The 16,366-nt window shown below is 41.2% G+C and overlaps 1 pseudogene; it reads right to left on the reverse strand.

The window, feature by feature from the left end:
- Positions 1 to 11,245: 11,245 nt before the first annotated feature.
- LOC150000169 (very long chain fatty acid elongase 5 pseudogene) lies at positions 11,246 to 15,685 on the reverse strand (annotated as a pseudogene).
- Between the last annotated feature and the right edge of the window lie 681 nt (positions 15,686 to 16,366).

Genomic DNA, 16,366 nt, shown 5'->3' on the forward strand with positions numbered 1-16,366 from the left:
TAAATGGAAAATTCCAGAAATAAAAAATTCATGTGTTTTAAATTGCATGCCTTATTAGTAGCATGATGAAATCTCATGCCACCCTGCTCCCTCCCACCTGGGACGGGAGTCTAATCATCCCTTTGTCCCAAGTGTCCACCGTGGATGTGCTCCCACCCCGTTAGTCACAGAGGAGCCTTCTAGGTTATCAGATCAACTGTCACAGTATTGTGTTCAAATAATCCTTATTTTACTTAGTAATAACCCCAAAGTGCAAGAGTAGTGATGCTGGTAATTTGGATTTACCAAAGGGAAGCTGTCAAATGCTTCTTTTAAATGAAAAGGTATGTATGTATAAGAACACACATAGTACTACATGCAGCTTCAGGCATCTGCTGGGGACCTTGGGATATGACTCCCATGGGTAAGAGAGGATGTATGCATCTCATTGCAGTCTGAGGCCAAACCACCCTGCTCACTGCACCAAGTGTTTTAAATACAGGTTCCATTACTATTTAGGTACAAAAGGTCAACTGCTTATGAGACAACTGTCATTGAAAAGATAGTTTGTTATACTCAGAGATCCCAAGAGAAGGAGCAACCATACCCCAGAGGGCCCCGTGGGAGCACCGGGGCCAGTCAGAGGCAGAGGGAGTGGGGACTGTGGGCAAGAAGCGTTGCTGTGTGTTAGGTCTTATAAAGACATGTTTCATTGAATTTAGGCTCTACCCAGATAATCCAGGTTGATCTAATTTCAAGATACAGTACTTAACCTCATGACATCTGCAAAGACACTTTTATAAATATGGTAACACTCACAGGTCCTAGGGATTTGGTGTGGACATGCTTTTTAAAAATTTTTTTGAGGGGACACCATATAACACACCACAACTATGTTTTACATACATCACAAATCACAAATCTGACCACATCTCACCATCTCTGCTGCTACCGCCTCGATGCCAGACACTGTCATCTCTCCCTGTGCAAGCACAAAACCTCCTTACTGACCTCTCTGCCCCCACGCTTCCCTCTGATGGGGTTCAGAACAAACATCCCCAAAGTGTGCCACTTTGGCAGGAGGCTTATTTTCAGTAAAAGGAAATCAAGACCCAGTGGACTCAGGAAAAACTCTTACCTCCCCTTTAGCTGCCTAAAAGGAATATGTTTCCCCATCTGTGGATGGAATCTGCAATTACAAAGGAAATTTACACTGGAAAGGGGCCTGTACCAAGGAGAGAGTTGTAACTAGAGATTATCTTTCTTACCAAAGAAACTTACATGCACAACTGGGCAACCTTTGTCCTGGAACACTTCCTACTGAACATTTCCTCCGCTCACCTTCCTCTGAACTGTCCTTCTTTTAGCCCCGGAACTCCCTGTCCTCTCTTTAGCCCAGGATGCTGTGTTAGCTTTGATTGCCTGGCTGAGTCTCCTATCTCTATGGGGCTCCCATGCATGTACTTAATTAAATTTGTTTTCTCCTGGTACTCTGTCTTATGTTATCTTAATTGTTAGATCAGCCACAGAACCTAGAATGGTAGATGGAAATTTTTTTCTTTCCCTTCTTCCCTTAACCATGTACTCTCCAAAATGCAGCCAAGATAACCTTTTAAAACTTAAGTCAAATCATGTCGCTACTTGGTTCACAAATTCTACAGGCTCCCCTCTCTTGTAGAAAAATGCAGAGCCCTTGTTTAGGCTTATGTAATTTGGCATCTGGATTCCTCTGCAACTTTTGCACTCTGTAACTTTCTCCTGTGACCCAGCCTCTCCAGCTTGCTTGCTGTTCTGCCAGCAAACCAAGAATATTCCCAGGCCTCCCCATTTGCCCTTCCCTCCAGTGGGACATCTCTCTTCAATATAATGTGTCCCTGACTCCTTCTGTCCCCTCATCCAGGTCTCTACTCACTCAGATCTCATCTCTTCTTAGAAACCTCCCCTGAATACCTCATCTGAAACAACACCCATGCTAATTCCCTGTCTTGTAACTCTTCCTGAGCACTTATGACGTACAAGGCTGGTATACGTGTTCATTGTCTGCATTCTGAAGGCAAGAGCTTCTCTGCTCCATAATGGTGCCTCAAACAGGACTTGGCACACAATAGACACTTACAGAATACTTCTTGTTGGAAGGAATAAATAGATGAATGAATGAATGAATGAATGAGTGAAGGTTTTTCTAAATAGGCTCAACTTATCATTTGCCAAATTATCCCCAGTGGCTGCCCCAATTCTTAACTAAAGCCCACATAAAAGTACCATCTGTACTCAAGAGAACAATGAGCACATTTTAAAAATAATAATTTTTACTGAAGTATAATCTTCTGTTTTTATTTTGTTTTTAAACAGTAGATCTGGGCTTTTTGAAGGAACCATGGGAATGGGAATTACATTTTATTTCTTAGGAAAATATTGAGATGCTAATATCATTATTCTCACACAGCCAAGACACAATCATGAGGATAATTCCTTTAATATGCTGCTTTCCAGGGATATGGAAAATGGCCATTTCTGGCAATTGGTTTGAGTTCTCTATACTGCCTAATCTTGGTGAAATTGTTATTAACCACTTACGAAGCATTTACTGAATGTGTGGGTACTAGGTTGAGGAAGGAAAAAGGTGTCTATCCTATGTAAACAGTTATGTAATCAATATGCAAATTAAATAAAGGGGTGAAAATAAACGTAAGAGCGTGAAGTGCCACAGCAAGCATGGCGGTGGGGGGCAGTTAGAGATGAGCTGCTTGGCGTTGCATTAAAGGTATTCATGATCATGAAGTGAAGGGTTCAGTGGCCCTCCTCCAACCCAGACTCCACATCTGGGCTCTGCATTCCAGTCAGTCCCCAGTTCTCCAGCCACTTGGCTGGGCTGAGATGGGCATGATTCTCAGAAACACAGATGCTTCCACATGCCAGCCTCTGGCTCTATTTTCACCCACAGCCGGGAGCCCTTGCCAGCTTCTCCACTGACCGGACTGGCCGCCCGATGTGCTTTTCTGAACCATACCTGAGCCCGACATCTGCCTGGACACGCCTGTGGCTCTCTGACAGCTGTCCTGGGACTGGCCTCTGGGGTTGCATCTGTTTCTCTGGCTGTTCTAGTCCCCAACTAACTCATCCACCCGGAGGGGCTCCGCCTGCAGCTGACTATTGCCTTCCTCCCAAGTCCCTTCACTCCTCTCATGGGCATCCCATTATTGACCCTGAGCGGAGCCATGTTCCCTCTGGGTCTTGTGCCCAGCCATTTCACATGCTCCCCTGGAGATGGCCAAGGACTGGGAGTCTCTCCTCTCTGTGTTCCTCAGACACACCTGCAGGCCCAGAGCAGGAAGGAAGTACCCCAGGGCATCCCCGTGCCCTGGGGGTGTCCATGGATCCTGTGGGGGATGACAAGTCAGGGCCAGCAGAGACACGGGAGTTTCGCTCTCACTTTCCTGTCACCTCTCAAATCTTTCGAATACCTCTTGTGACCTCATGTACCCAAATCTTTTCTGACTAATATTCGGTCCTATTTTTTTTATCTTCTGTGTTAGTTTCCTGTGCTGCTATGACACACTACCACAAACCAAGTGGCTTAAAGCAGCAAGAATGTATTCTTGCATGGTTTATGAGGTCTTAAATCTGAAATCCAGGGGTCAACAAAGTGGTTCCTTCTGGGGACTCTGAGGGAGAATCTATTCCTTGCCTCTATCCCAATGATTTTTGGAGTTCCTGGGCTTGTGACAACATCTCTCCAGTCTCTGCCTCTGTCTCCACACAGACTTTCTTTCTGAGTCTCTGTGTCCTTTTGTCTTCTCATGGTGACAGCTGTCATTGGATTTAGAGTCCATCTGAATCCAATATGACTTCATCTTAATCCTTAACAAATATCTTCAAAAAGCCTGTTTCCAAATAGTGTCCCATTCTGAGATTCTGGTTGCATGTGAATCCTGAGGGGAGGCACACTATTCAACTCACTACACCTTCCCAGTAACAGTTAACAAACTTCCCCTGCTCCTTTGCCCTATCTTTCTGGCAAACCCTCTCAATGTTTTTTTCTATCTGTAAGAAATAAAAACAATTCACATGTACAGTTTCTCTTGAAAAATCTTTGAGCCTCTATTTCCCACAGCTGCCACCTTTGGTTGATGGCTTCCCTCTCCTGGACACTACCTGCCTGGTCCTAGCACTGTTACTGATAAGCTTGGATTCTTGTCTCCTGATATAAAAGAATTTGGAGCAGGGACATTGCTAAAAGCAAAGGCAGATTTAGTGAGGCTCTATAGAGGCAAGGACACTGAGACAGGGTTGCAGGGTCTGCTCATCAGAAGTGGGGTTCAGAAGTTTTTATGGCTTGAAGACATGGAAGTTGCTGGGGTTAACCATCATGGAGTAGGTTAGAAGAATTTTTTCTTTTTTGGAACACAAATGTCTGGGTATAAGTCAGTGAAGTGAAGCATTCTGGGATTGTGCAGCACTTATTCTGGGATGCAGGAGGTTAATTTCCCAACCAGGTATGGCGTTCATCTGTGTGGTTTGGCTTTAGATCTGAAAAGTAAACTTAAAAGAAGTTAGGTTAGTTCCTGGACCATTGTTTTATAGGTGCCTATTAATAACTACTGGCAGGGTTTGACTCAATGGAGCAACATTTGAGAACATTTTATTCTATCTGTTGCAGGAGTATTAGAGTTTGTGACTCTATCACATGCCAAAGACTTTCTCTGGTCAGTATCAAGTTTACTGAGGTAGTGACAACACAGAAGATTTCTACCGTGTTGGGCAAATCTATTTCATTCATCTATCTAATAATACCTAAAAATGAATGCCCATTGTAGGTTAAGCACTATTCTTGGCACTTGGAATGCAAAATTGTATTCTTGAGCAACTATAGATACTCCTTCTGTTAAGGAGCTTACTGCTTAGTGGGGTAGAAAGCTAGAAATCACACAAATAAAAATATAACTATGATAAACCTTATAAATAAGATATGTGTGATGTTGAGAAGATAGAATTGGAGGAACTTAAGTTAATCTAAAAAGTTAGGGAAGGCCAAGATATGAAAGGTGAGGGATTTAACCAGATAAGGAGAAGAGGCAATCCATGCATAGGAGACAGTATGTGCAAAGGTCCTGAGGCTGAAGTGACCAAGTACTAAGACTAAAAGAAGGACGTCATAGTGGAAGTGGGAGGAAATGAAGGGGACAGAGGCAGCAGCTAGACCATACAGAACCTTGTTGACCATACTAGGGGGTCTGTCTTCATTCTAAGAGAAACGGGAAGCTGTTAATGTGTTTTAAGAAACAGAATATGTTCAGATTTGTCTTAGTAAAGAGATTACCGTGGAAACAATTTGCAAAACAGATTTAAGGGGCGTGGGAGTAGATGTGAGTAAGCCAGTTAGGAGGTTTTTGCAACAATCTAAGTGAGAAATAATGATACTTTGGATCAGGGTAGTCTGGTAGAGGTGGAGAAATATAGATTGATTTGATAGAAGCCTAGGAACTTGGTGATAATGGGAACGGGGGAGCTAGGGTAACCCCTGCTATGGAAAGTGTGTGCTATTCACTGAGGCAGGGAGCACTGGTCTAAAATGGGGGGCAGAGGGAGCATGTGTTTGCTTTGGGACTTGTTGAACTTGAGGTGCCATTGAAACACTCAAGAGGAAATATTGCAGATGGTCATTTGAGTGTAATGCTCTGAGAAGTTGGGGTTAAATTAAATGCTTAGCTCAGCATCTGTTCATAACTGCCAGCCAATGCAATTATTTTCCAATAATAGCTTTTAAAAGAATTTTAGGTTCCTTTTAAAAATACATTTTTTAGTTAGAGTTGATACATAGTATTAGTTTCCCAATTAATATCTTTAATGTGGTCAAATTGACATGATTAAATGGGTTAACACAGTTTAAAGTACTCAAAAGAGTGCTTAGCACATCGTAAGAGCTTAATAAAAGGGAGGAAATAAAAGAGATTATACCCCTAAAAACGCTTTTTACTTCTGTGTGTCAGTATAAGAATTTATTACTGCGTCCCCTCCTTATCTGTGGTTTTGCTTTCTTGATTTCAGTTACCCGTGGTCAACCATAGTCTGAAAATATTAAATGGAAAATTGCAGAAACAAGCAATTCATAAGCTTTAAATAGCCTGCTGTTCTGGTAGTGTGAAGAAATGCCACTCCATCCCACCTGGGACGTGACTCATCCCTTTGTTCAGCATCTTCCTACCCATGAGTCACCTGGCAGGCCTCTTGGTTCTCAGATTGGCTGTTCCAGTACCACAGAGCTTGTGTTTAAGATCCTTCTAGCAGCCTAATGCTAGGTCACAAGGCCTACGTCATCCACCTCCCTTCCTCTCATTATGTAAACACTGTATCATCACAAGAAGGGTGAACACAGTACAATAAGATATTTTGACAGAGAGACACCATGTTGACGTAACTTATATTACAGTAATTGTTATAATCGTGTGGACAAAAATGGGATGCTGTAATAAATCTGAAAGTAACCTTGCAGGATGATCTGATTGTAAATTCGTAACTGGGCAGGTCATGGTGGGTAGTCAGCCAATGAATATAATAACTTCTTTAGTAAAAGGTGTATCTTTGCCTTAAGCAATCCATGTCCATTGTTTCTGTGCATCTAGGTTAACACCCTTTGAAACACACCCTTGCAAACCCCTCAAGTGGAACCACCCTTAAGAGCACATAATCTTGTTGTCCACTCCTCACTTTGTTATCTCCTACCTTCATATAATCTTCTTTGTGTTTCCTCCTTAATTTTCACAAAAGAAACTGTCTAAAAGTCATTCTATGGGGCATTTGAGATCTTGCTTCCCAGTAATTGTCAGTTTTGGCTCAAATAAACTAATAAAAATTCTCTATAAATTTAGGCATTTCTTACATGGATAGTTATTCTATATTATTAGTTATCATTGCTACTCTATTATGGTGCTTAATTTATAAATTACACATCATCATATGTATATAAGTATAGGGAAAAACAGAGTATGTATAGGGTTTGGTACTGTCTGCAGTTTCAGGCTTCCACTGGAGGTCTCGGAACGTATTCCCCATGGATAAGAAATACTATATGTATTCAAAGTTTGACCCAGTTTTGAGAACTTCACAGAAAAGGGATGAATATCCACAGCCATTATTTAGAAAACCTTACTTTGCTTTCTAGATAAAAATTTAGTATTTCTAAAAGCAGCCCTTGACACTGCCATCAGTAAAAGCATGGAACAAGGAGAAGCGAGACCTGATCCTCATTCTCAGCCTGACCTTCCTTATTGTGTCTCCTTCTAACTTGGGCCTTGAATTGTAGAAGAGGACCTCTTTTGGTTTAAAATTCCATATCTGATTCCTAAACATATTAGCACTATCTGAGGGTGAGGCCTCTCACCCCCAGATAGTGGAGCCCACGGGGGAGCCATGTAAAAGCTGGCCCCAAATAAGGGCCTGGCCCACACGCGCTATTACTACATCTCTGCACAGAGACAGCCTGATCATCTGATTAACACGTGCCTTGGGCATCTTGTTCAGTGCTTCCTTTTAAGTCAAGGGTCAGTGATTTCCCCACTTCCTGTCCCTGACACAGAGGAAGATGAGAAACACAGAGGCTACAGGGATTGGGACTCTGGCACAGAGACAAATGGGGGCCGCCCCGTGGGTATCATGCAGCACAACGTTGCGTTTCCAAACCCTTGGGACCAGCGAGCCCTGGGAAACCCATGAGGCAGATGAGTGGATGCGGAAAGCAGTTCTAACTTAAGACCGCCTTCCACCAGATGGCCCTTTCCTAGAGGAAGCAAGCACTTAGGCGGACACTTGGGGACATTTACCGCTCACAATGACTTCCTGACTATGGTGTTTCAGCATGAGGCTGTAGGCCACACAATGCAGGGGAGAGGAAGGGTCTAGTGGGAAGGAGGGTAAATTTACATCTCAACTCTGTGGCCGTAGACAGGTTGCTTTTTGAGCCTTAGCTTGCTTCCTCATCTATAAAATCTTTAGGACTTTCCTAAACTACCTCACAGAATTGTTATAAAAATGATATCCCAGGTGAGAGAGCAAATCACAGTAAGGATTAATTTCTCAAGGCGCCTCCTAGATGGACTCCACAGCAAGCAGAAACTGTTTTGTCTCATTGCGTTCAGCAAGAAACATTGCCATGTGAGGTGCTTATCAGAGTAAATGTGCATGCATTTTTTCCTTAGTCTCCAGACCCATGGGGTGGTCCTCTCACAGAATTCTGCTGGGATCAAGTATGGAAAAGGAATAAAGGATAAACAGGAGAGTCAGTGAGGGGCAGGCTTGGAATGAGGACACCCCAAACTCTGGAGAACCTGAAAGGCTCTGAGCTCAGAAGGATGTTCCTTTGCGTGTTCTTTCTGTGCGTTAAGCCATGTGGAGCCCTGGAAATGGTTTTTGGTTCATGGGTCTTTTGGAATGTATTTGTAGGAAACTTTTTGCGATAAACAGAGCTATCCTGAGAGTGTGCCAAATCATGGAATCTGTGCAGGGTCCCAAGAGAGCCGGAAAAATAGATCTGATGGATATTTTTTAATGTCCCCATGTGACTCAAATATGTAGCTAGAGTTACAGGCCACTATAAAACTAAACCTTAGCTGCCCCCCAAAACCAGGCCCCTATCTCTAAATCTACCAATGCACCTGCACACATAGGCTATGTCTCTGTTACAATGGCTGATTTGTCCCTGTTCCCACCAACTGCTCCATCTGCAGCCTGGATTTGTCCCCTCTTTCCTGTCCAATGACATTACTTGTGGGGTTGTTCCTTCTCTTTCCTAGTGCTGTAATTTTTTTCCTACTACTAGATCATTTTATCAACAATACGCAAATATGCTGTAGTAAAAAAAAAAATTCTTTTACCCACCACATCCTGCCCAAGTTACCACTTCATTTCTCTGCTCTCTCTTTAACAAAAGTCTATATTTACTATCCCCACATCCTTCTTCCACAAGTTGAGCTTGTAACTTCTGTCCCAATCTGGTGGATGTGTAGGTTTGAGGCACTACTTCTCCTTTCTCCTTAAATTATTTTTCACTTTTTTAAGACAAGTGAGAGCATGATTCATGAAATTACTTTCTTCCCCCACAATGCTTTAGAAAAAAGCTGAGATGAAAAAACAATTTCTACAGCAATTTAGGGGCAGGCCAGGATTAGCTTATTGACTTGCAAAATTCTGCCTTCTCCTTTCCATTCTGTGGTTTTATTCTAAAATGGGAAGAGTTGGGTGGAAAGTATGTAAGCATTTATGTTCTGATATATGTCCACCTCCAATAACTTCCATTCCTGGATTCAAAGGACAGGGTTTCATCCAGTGATTTGCAGTGATGAATGGCAACTTTAATTAGGATGTGAATTCATTCTAGCGGTCATTAAATATTTTATTTCTAATTGCATAAAGTAAATAATTATTTTAGATTAGATTAAAAAAACAAAAAAGATACAATAATAGTAAAAGAAATGTTGGAACTCAGAAATATTACTCTAGGCTTAAGTAAAAGTCACCTAAACTCAATAAGCCTCAGTTTCTTCATCTGTAAAAAGAAGATAAAGAATATATATTTTACCTATCTTTTTTTTAAATCAAAAATGTTTTAATGATTAATGTTCGGACATTGCTTAACAATATGGGTATATCCAGATGAGTTAAAGCACACTTTATCTGCATACTACTGAATGTTATAGTTTCTGTATTGAAATATGGAAAGACTTTTGCAAACTAGTACCCAGGAAGACGTACATTTACAAATATACACATTCTAGCTTTGATAAGGTAAATGTAAACAGATGCTGTGACTCCTTCCAAACAGAAAACCCACAAGACTAATAAGAGAACCAACTGGCTCCTTATAATATGAATGTGCAAAATTAAAGCATGATATTTACATAAATATCAAACCAACAATTAGTTTTATACATCGTCAATGACTTTCTAAGCTGTGTCATGAGTGATTCAACGAATATTTTTTCCCCCAGTGGAGAAGGTATTTAGAGACTAAATTCTGACACTTTAAAAAGACACACAATAGTCCTTATCTGTTTGGCCACTGCCTCACAGGTGCGAGACATGATTTTATAAGTAGTCTATTATTTTTAAACAAGCTATTCTAAACTAATGTTTATATTCTAAGCAGAAAAAAGTATAGGTGCTATTAGATTTACATTACACAAATGATCTCTATCCAGTTTCCCAGTTCTCTTATGCTGCAGCTATCTGTTTAATTTTACCTTACATTTTTTTAAAGGAAGATTCTTTTTCCCCCTTTATTAATTTTGGTAAGCGAGGCACATTTTAAAAGGAAGTCTGTGTCAAAACAGATAGCAGTACAGAAATCAATCCACATTTGGACCCTGGCAACCACTGCTCATCTGTGGGACTCTGTCAGATAGTAAATAATCAATCCTCCCTCTTGAAAAGTGTATCTCCTCTCTCACAAGTAGAAAACAAAATGGACTTTGCTTCCCATATAAAAACACCCAGCACTTCAGAAATTAAAAATGGCCTACTCATACTACACACTTCCCAAAATCTTGAAGTTAAAGAATATATATTTAAGTTTCACCAAGACTGCTTTAGAGCCCCCCCCCTTTTTACATTATTAATAGTGGCACTCAAAATAAAAAAGTAAGATCTTCTAAAAAGTTAAACTGACTGTTCCACTGGACTGGAGCCTGGCTGATTTAAAGCTAATATTACAAAACCGAAGGTGTCGTTTCTGATTTCACATGTACAAGTCACGTGAAATTATGTGTCACATGCTAATTTCATGAATCATGGTCTTTGATTTTTCTAATCAGAAGTATTGAAAACAAATACAAACTTCAAACATACCCTAATTTAAACTAATAAGCTTTGGGTCCTGCTTTTTAAATTTTAAGGCATGTGTGTTTCTCTACAGTAACATTGTATAAATTTACATTCACATGCATGATCTACAGTAAAAAAACAGTTTGGATTACAGTGTTTTTATATTGTGAATCACCATTCAGCACCTATCATGTTATAACTAATAAGGCAACAGCAGTGTTGTATATACTACAATAACACTCCCTCCGCAGTGCAGCTCAGGGGTGGGAGAGAGCCCAGAAATGTTAAAAATCTTATGCCTCCTTGTCTACTCTGTGTACATGTTTTAGGGGTTTTGAGCTGATGAAAAAGGTCCTACGTGAGTCACACTAGTGTAGGCCAGACTAGTTACAGCAGCTGTTAACAAGCATTGGCACAACCATATTGTGCTTACAACCAGGTGACATGGTTTGGAGGTTTGCCTTTCTTCAACCTCAATCCTTCCGTTGCTTCTTGGACTTCACATTGTTTTCCAGGGATGAAAAGCTGTTGGTGTGTCCATTCGCAGCAGCCACGGACCCATTCTGGTGGTCTTTCAGGTGTTCTTTCCTCCGGGAGGCCCCCTTCTTGTTGTAAGTCTGAATGTAGAAGTTTGTGAAGAGAACAATCAGAGAAATCATGTATCCAATTTGGAAGTATAACCAACCGAGAGGGAAGGAACATGGCCAGATGACCCCGCAGCTGGCCTGCAAGATTGTCAGCACAAACTGAAGCAGTTGCCCCTGAGTGATGTACTTCTTCCACCAGAGGTATGGATGCATGGGAGGGACAGAAGATAGACCATAGTATGAGTACATGAGGACATGGGTGAACCTGTTAAGTGTGGCACCAAAATAAGAGTGGCCACAGGGGACCCAGTTCATCACAAACCACCAGATGTTCAGCATGGAGGTGTGGTGGTAGACATGTAGGACTGTGATCTGGCAGTTGTTCTTATGCAGGATGAAGAAGGTGTCTATAAATTCTATAAGTTTGAAGAAGTAGTACCACCAGAAGACACGGATAATCTTCATATCTGCTTCTCCCGTGCTGCGTGTGCCCTGACAGAAGAAGCTGTATTTGCCTTCCCATACTCCTGTCACTAACTTCTGGACTTCTGGCCAAGATGGAGGCATAGACAGACATGCTGCATCTCCCTCCACAACTAAGAAGGAATACAACTACCTCAAAACTAGAAACAACCAGAAGTTCCAGAAAATCAAACTGCATGTAAGTCCAGCAAACAAAGATATAAAGAAGAAATACTCATCCAGACAGGTAGGAGGGGCGGAGCCGAGCCGGAGAGGACCCAGTGTGGTGGTGGCAGCAGCAGCAGCAGCGGCCGCGGCCTATTTTACCTATCTTATAGGCTTATTTTGTGGGTGAAGTGAGCAATATTTTGTAAGTTTCCTTAATTATAAGGATTATTTGAGTAACTTATTTAAAAACATATCTATTATCCAAATTCTTGTGCTTTCCAAATAATTGAGTATAATAGTCCCCCCTTATCCATGAGAGACATGTTCAAGACCCACAAGGGGTCCTGAAATCATGGATAGTACCGAAACGTATATTTTGTACTATGTACTATTTTTTTCCCTACATATACATACCTTTTCATTTAAAGGAGACACTTCACAGCTTCTCTTTGGCATATCTGAATTGTCAACACCACTACTCTTGCACTTTAGGGGCCATTTTTTCTTTTTTCACTGAATTAATAGGTTTTTAATTTTTAAAAACTTAAAAAAAGTTATTTAAATCATTTTTTCTTTTTCAATTATAGTTGGTATACAATATTACATTACTTTCAGATGTACACTCTAGTGATTAGACATTATATGACTTACTAAATTATCATCCTGATAAATCTCATACACATCTGATGCCATACATAGTTATTAGAATATTACTGACAGTATTCGCTATGCTATACTTTACATCCCCATGGCTATTCCGTAACAACTAATTTGTACTTCTTAATCCCTTCACCTTTTTAACCCATTCCTCCAATCACCCTCCCATCTGTCAATCATCAAAATGTTCTCTGTGTCTGTGAGTCTCTTTCTGTTCTGCTTATTCATTTTTGCTTTTTAGACATGTATTTATTGTCATTTTATTTTTCATATTTTTAATATTTTTTTCTTCTTCTTAAAGAAGACCCTTTAACATTCATGTAATACTAGTTTTTGGTGATGAACTCCTTTAGCTTTTCCTGTTGGGGAAGCTCTTTATACATCCTTTGATTCTAAATGATAGCTTTGCAGGGTAGAATAATCTTGGTTGTAGGTCCTTGCTTTTCATCACTTTGACTATTTCTTGCTAATCCTTTCTGGCCTGCAGAATTTCTATTGAGAAATCAGCTGATAATCTTATGGGAGTTTCCTTATAGGTAACTAACTTCTTTTCTCTTGCTGTTTTTAAGATTCTCTCTTTGTTTTTAACCTTTTGCATTTTAATTATCTTGGGACTCTCTGCACTTCCTGGACTTGTATGTCTATTTTCTTCACCGGGATAAGAAAGTTTTCTGTCATTTTTTCAAAAAGGTTTCCAATTCCTTGCTCTCTCTCAGTACACCCATGAGGCAAATGTTAGTGTGGTTGAAATAGTCCCAGAGGCTCCTTACACTAACCTCATTAAAATTTTTTTGTTGTTGTTGCTATTCTGATAGGGTGCCTTTTGCTTCCTTATATTCCAAATCACTGTTTTTATTTTCAGCTTTATCTACTCTACTATTGATTCCCTGTAAATTATTCTTCAGTTAGTGTGTTCTTCATTTCTGACTGGTCCTTTTTATGCTGTTGAAGTTTTCACTCAGTTCATGGAATATTCCTGTAACCAGTGTTTTGAACTCTGCATCACTTGTCTCCATTTTGTTTAGTTCTTTTTCTGAAGTTTTATTCTGTTCTTTCATTTGGGCCATGTTTCTTTGTCTCCTCACTCTGGCAGCCTCCCTGTGCTTGTTTCTATGTATTAGGTAGAACTATTATGTCTCCTGGGCTTGGTAGAATGGCCTTATGTGGTAGGTGTTCTGTAGAGTTCAGTGGCACAGCTTTGCTGATCACCCAAGCTGGGCACTCCAGGTGCACCTCCCTCCCACCCATGTGGGCTGTGTACACCCTCGTGTTGTAGTTGAGCCTTGATTGCTGTTGACATGTCAATGGAAGGGATTTACCTTCAGGCTGATGGGCTACAAGAACTAGCTGCAATCACCGTGGAGGATCAGCTGTGCAGAGGCCCACCCCTAGAGCAGTACTTACTTTGATGGCATCCACTGAGTTTGCCACTAGAGTATGAAGCTTGTGGAGGTGGTTGGATGGTGCTTTGATGTAGTTTGAAGCTGTCCGCTGGGTGTGCTGGCTCTGGGACTTCCTGGGAGTTGCAAGCCAAGGTCAGCTACTGCTTGTGTTCTGCCCAGGGCCACTTGGTGTGAGCTACAGAGTGACCTGCAGATGGCTGCTACTTGCACTGGGCTTGGAGGTGCCTAGGCAAGGCCAAGCAGCAAGCCAAGGCTGGCTGTTGCGAGTGCCAGGTCAAGACTGGGGCCACTTATCAAGAGGTATGGGGTATCCTGAAGCCAGATGCTGCTTGTTTGAGAGATTTTAGGCAAGTCTGAAGCATGAGCCAACACAGGCCATTTATATGGAAAAGCCAATGGAAACAGCTTGAGTGGACCTGCAGGTTGGGTGGGATTGGGTCTCAGAGAATCATCAGTGTGGGGCAACAAGTGTGAGCAAGGTTGATGGAGACTCAGATATGACACCTGCCTGCTGATTCTGTCAGAGGAGGCTCAGAAAAGGAACAATGACCTCTGCCAGCACTTTAGTGTGAGAAATTTGCCACACCAGCTCTTGCCCTGATGCCAGACAATTCAGTTTCTCCCTGTATGTCTCTGGTGCCTTTCAAACTGCTGTCCTGGTATTAGAGCTCAGAGGGAGTGAGTCTGAGTAAGTCTTCATGCTGGCCCTTTAAGAAGAACTCCCTGGGACTCCAGAAGCCCCTGTCTCCCTCAGCCACAATCCCTGCTAGTTTTTACAGCCAGAACTTATGAGGATTTCTCTTCCTGGCCCTGGAACCCTGGGCTGGGGGGCCTGGTGGGGCGCTGGGGTCCCTCCTTCTTCAGGGGGATCTCTGCATCGAAGATATCCCTCCCAATTTTCATCCGCCACAGTTGGATGTGTGACCAGCCCATTCAGCACCTCTGCCCTTCCTACCAGTCTTGATGTGGGTTCTTCTCTAAATTCTTAGTTGCAAGAATTCCATTCAGCTGGATTTCAGGCAGTTCTGAATGACAAGTGTCCTGTAGTTTAGTTGTAATTCTGACGTGATTGTGGGAGGAGGTGAGTCCCCATGTTGACCTATGCTGACATCTTGATCGGAAGCCCGAGGGCATTATTAAGTACAGTAAGGGTGGCTTGAATCCAGCCCTGTGCTACCACGATAGTTGAAATGGTAACTGAGACATCTACTGAGGGACTAATGGACAGGGAGTGTCTACAGTGTGCATACTGGACATAGGGATGATTCACATCCCCTGCAGGATATTAACAATATGCGAATAATTATGTGTAAAATAGAAGACACTTGATAATTAAAAATGAGAGATATAAGTGAATATGTTTGACCATAAAGGAGATACCAGGGTGGCAAGACCAGTCACAAAAATCTACACAAAAGCTTTCTTCTTCTTCTTCTTCTTTTTATTTTATTTATTTTTTAAATACTCTCCTGAGGATATGTTTATTAATTTTTGAGAGAGAGGAAATGAGAGAGAGAAAGAGAGAGAGAGGAGAGAGAGAGAGAGAGAAAGAGAGAGAGAGAGAGAGAGAGAGAGAGAGAGAGAGAGAGACATTGATAAGTTGCCTTTGTACATGCTCTGACCAGGGATCAAACCTGCAACATTTTGGCATATGGAACAACACTCCAACCAAGTGGGCAACCAGGCCAGGGCCTTCTTTTTATTTTTAATGATAAAAGTTTATTATTTTTTGTTAAAACAAGACAAAACATATATTTAAAAGGTCAATGGGATCCAATAGTAAGCAATGGAAAGTAAATCGTCCTCCCTTACTGGACTCCTTATCATTCCTTTATATTTTATTTTTAAAAGCTTTTTTATGAAATATTTTATTGTTCTATTACAGTTGTCCCAGTTTTCTGGATTCCTTATCATTCCTTTCTCAGAAGTCAACTTAGTGAATCCTGCATCTCATTTTCCAGAAATAGTCTACACACATGCACACACTCAAACACACACAAAGACAAATACCATGAACACAGCTCTATGTGGTCCTTTTTAAAAAAAGATGTCTCATTAACATGTCCTATAAATCAAAACATTTTAGTGTATAGAAATCAGCCACATTGTATTTCACATCTGTAGGGTGTTTCATGCAGTTACGCCAGCATTAACTTTATCATTCTTCATATTGATGGACATTTGGAAGTCTTTCTATTTTTTTTTTTTCTGTCAGCTAATCACTAAACAATTCTTAAGTGAATGTCCTTGCACATACACCCTTGCAGGTATCATATGGCTTATCTGTAGGATAAA

This window comes from Furipterus horrens, unplaced genomic scaffold (genome assembly GCF_987537825.1).
Source record: "Furipterus horrens unplaced genomic scaffold, mFurHor1.1.pri manual_scaffold_10, whole genome shotgun sequence".
NCBI classification, from domain to species: Eukaryota; Metazoa; Chordata; class Mammalia; order Chiroptera; family Furipteridae; genus Furipterus; species Furipterus horrens.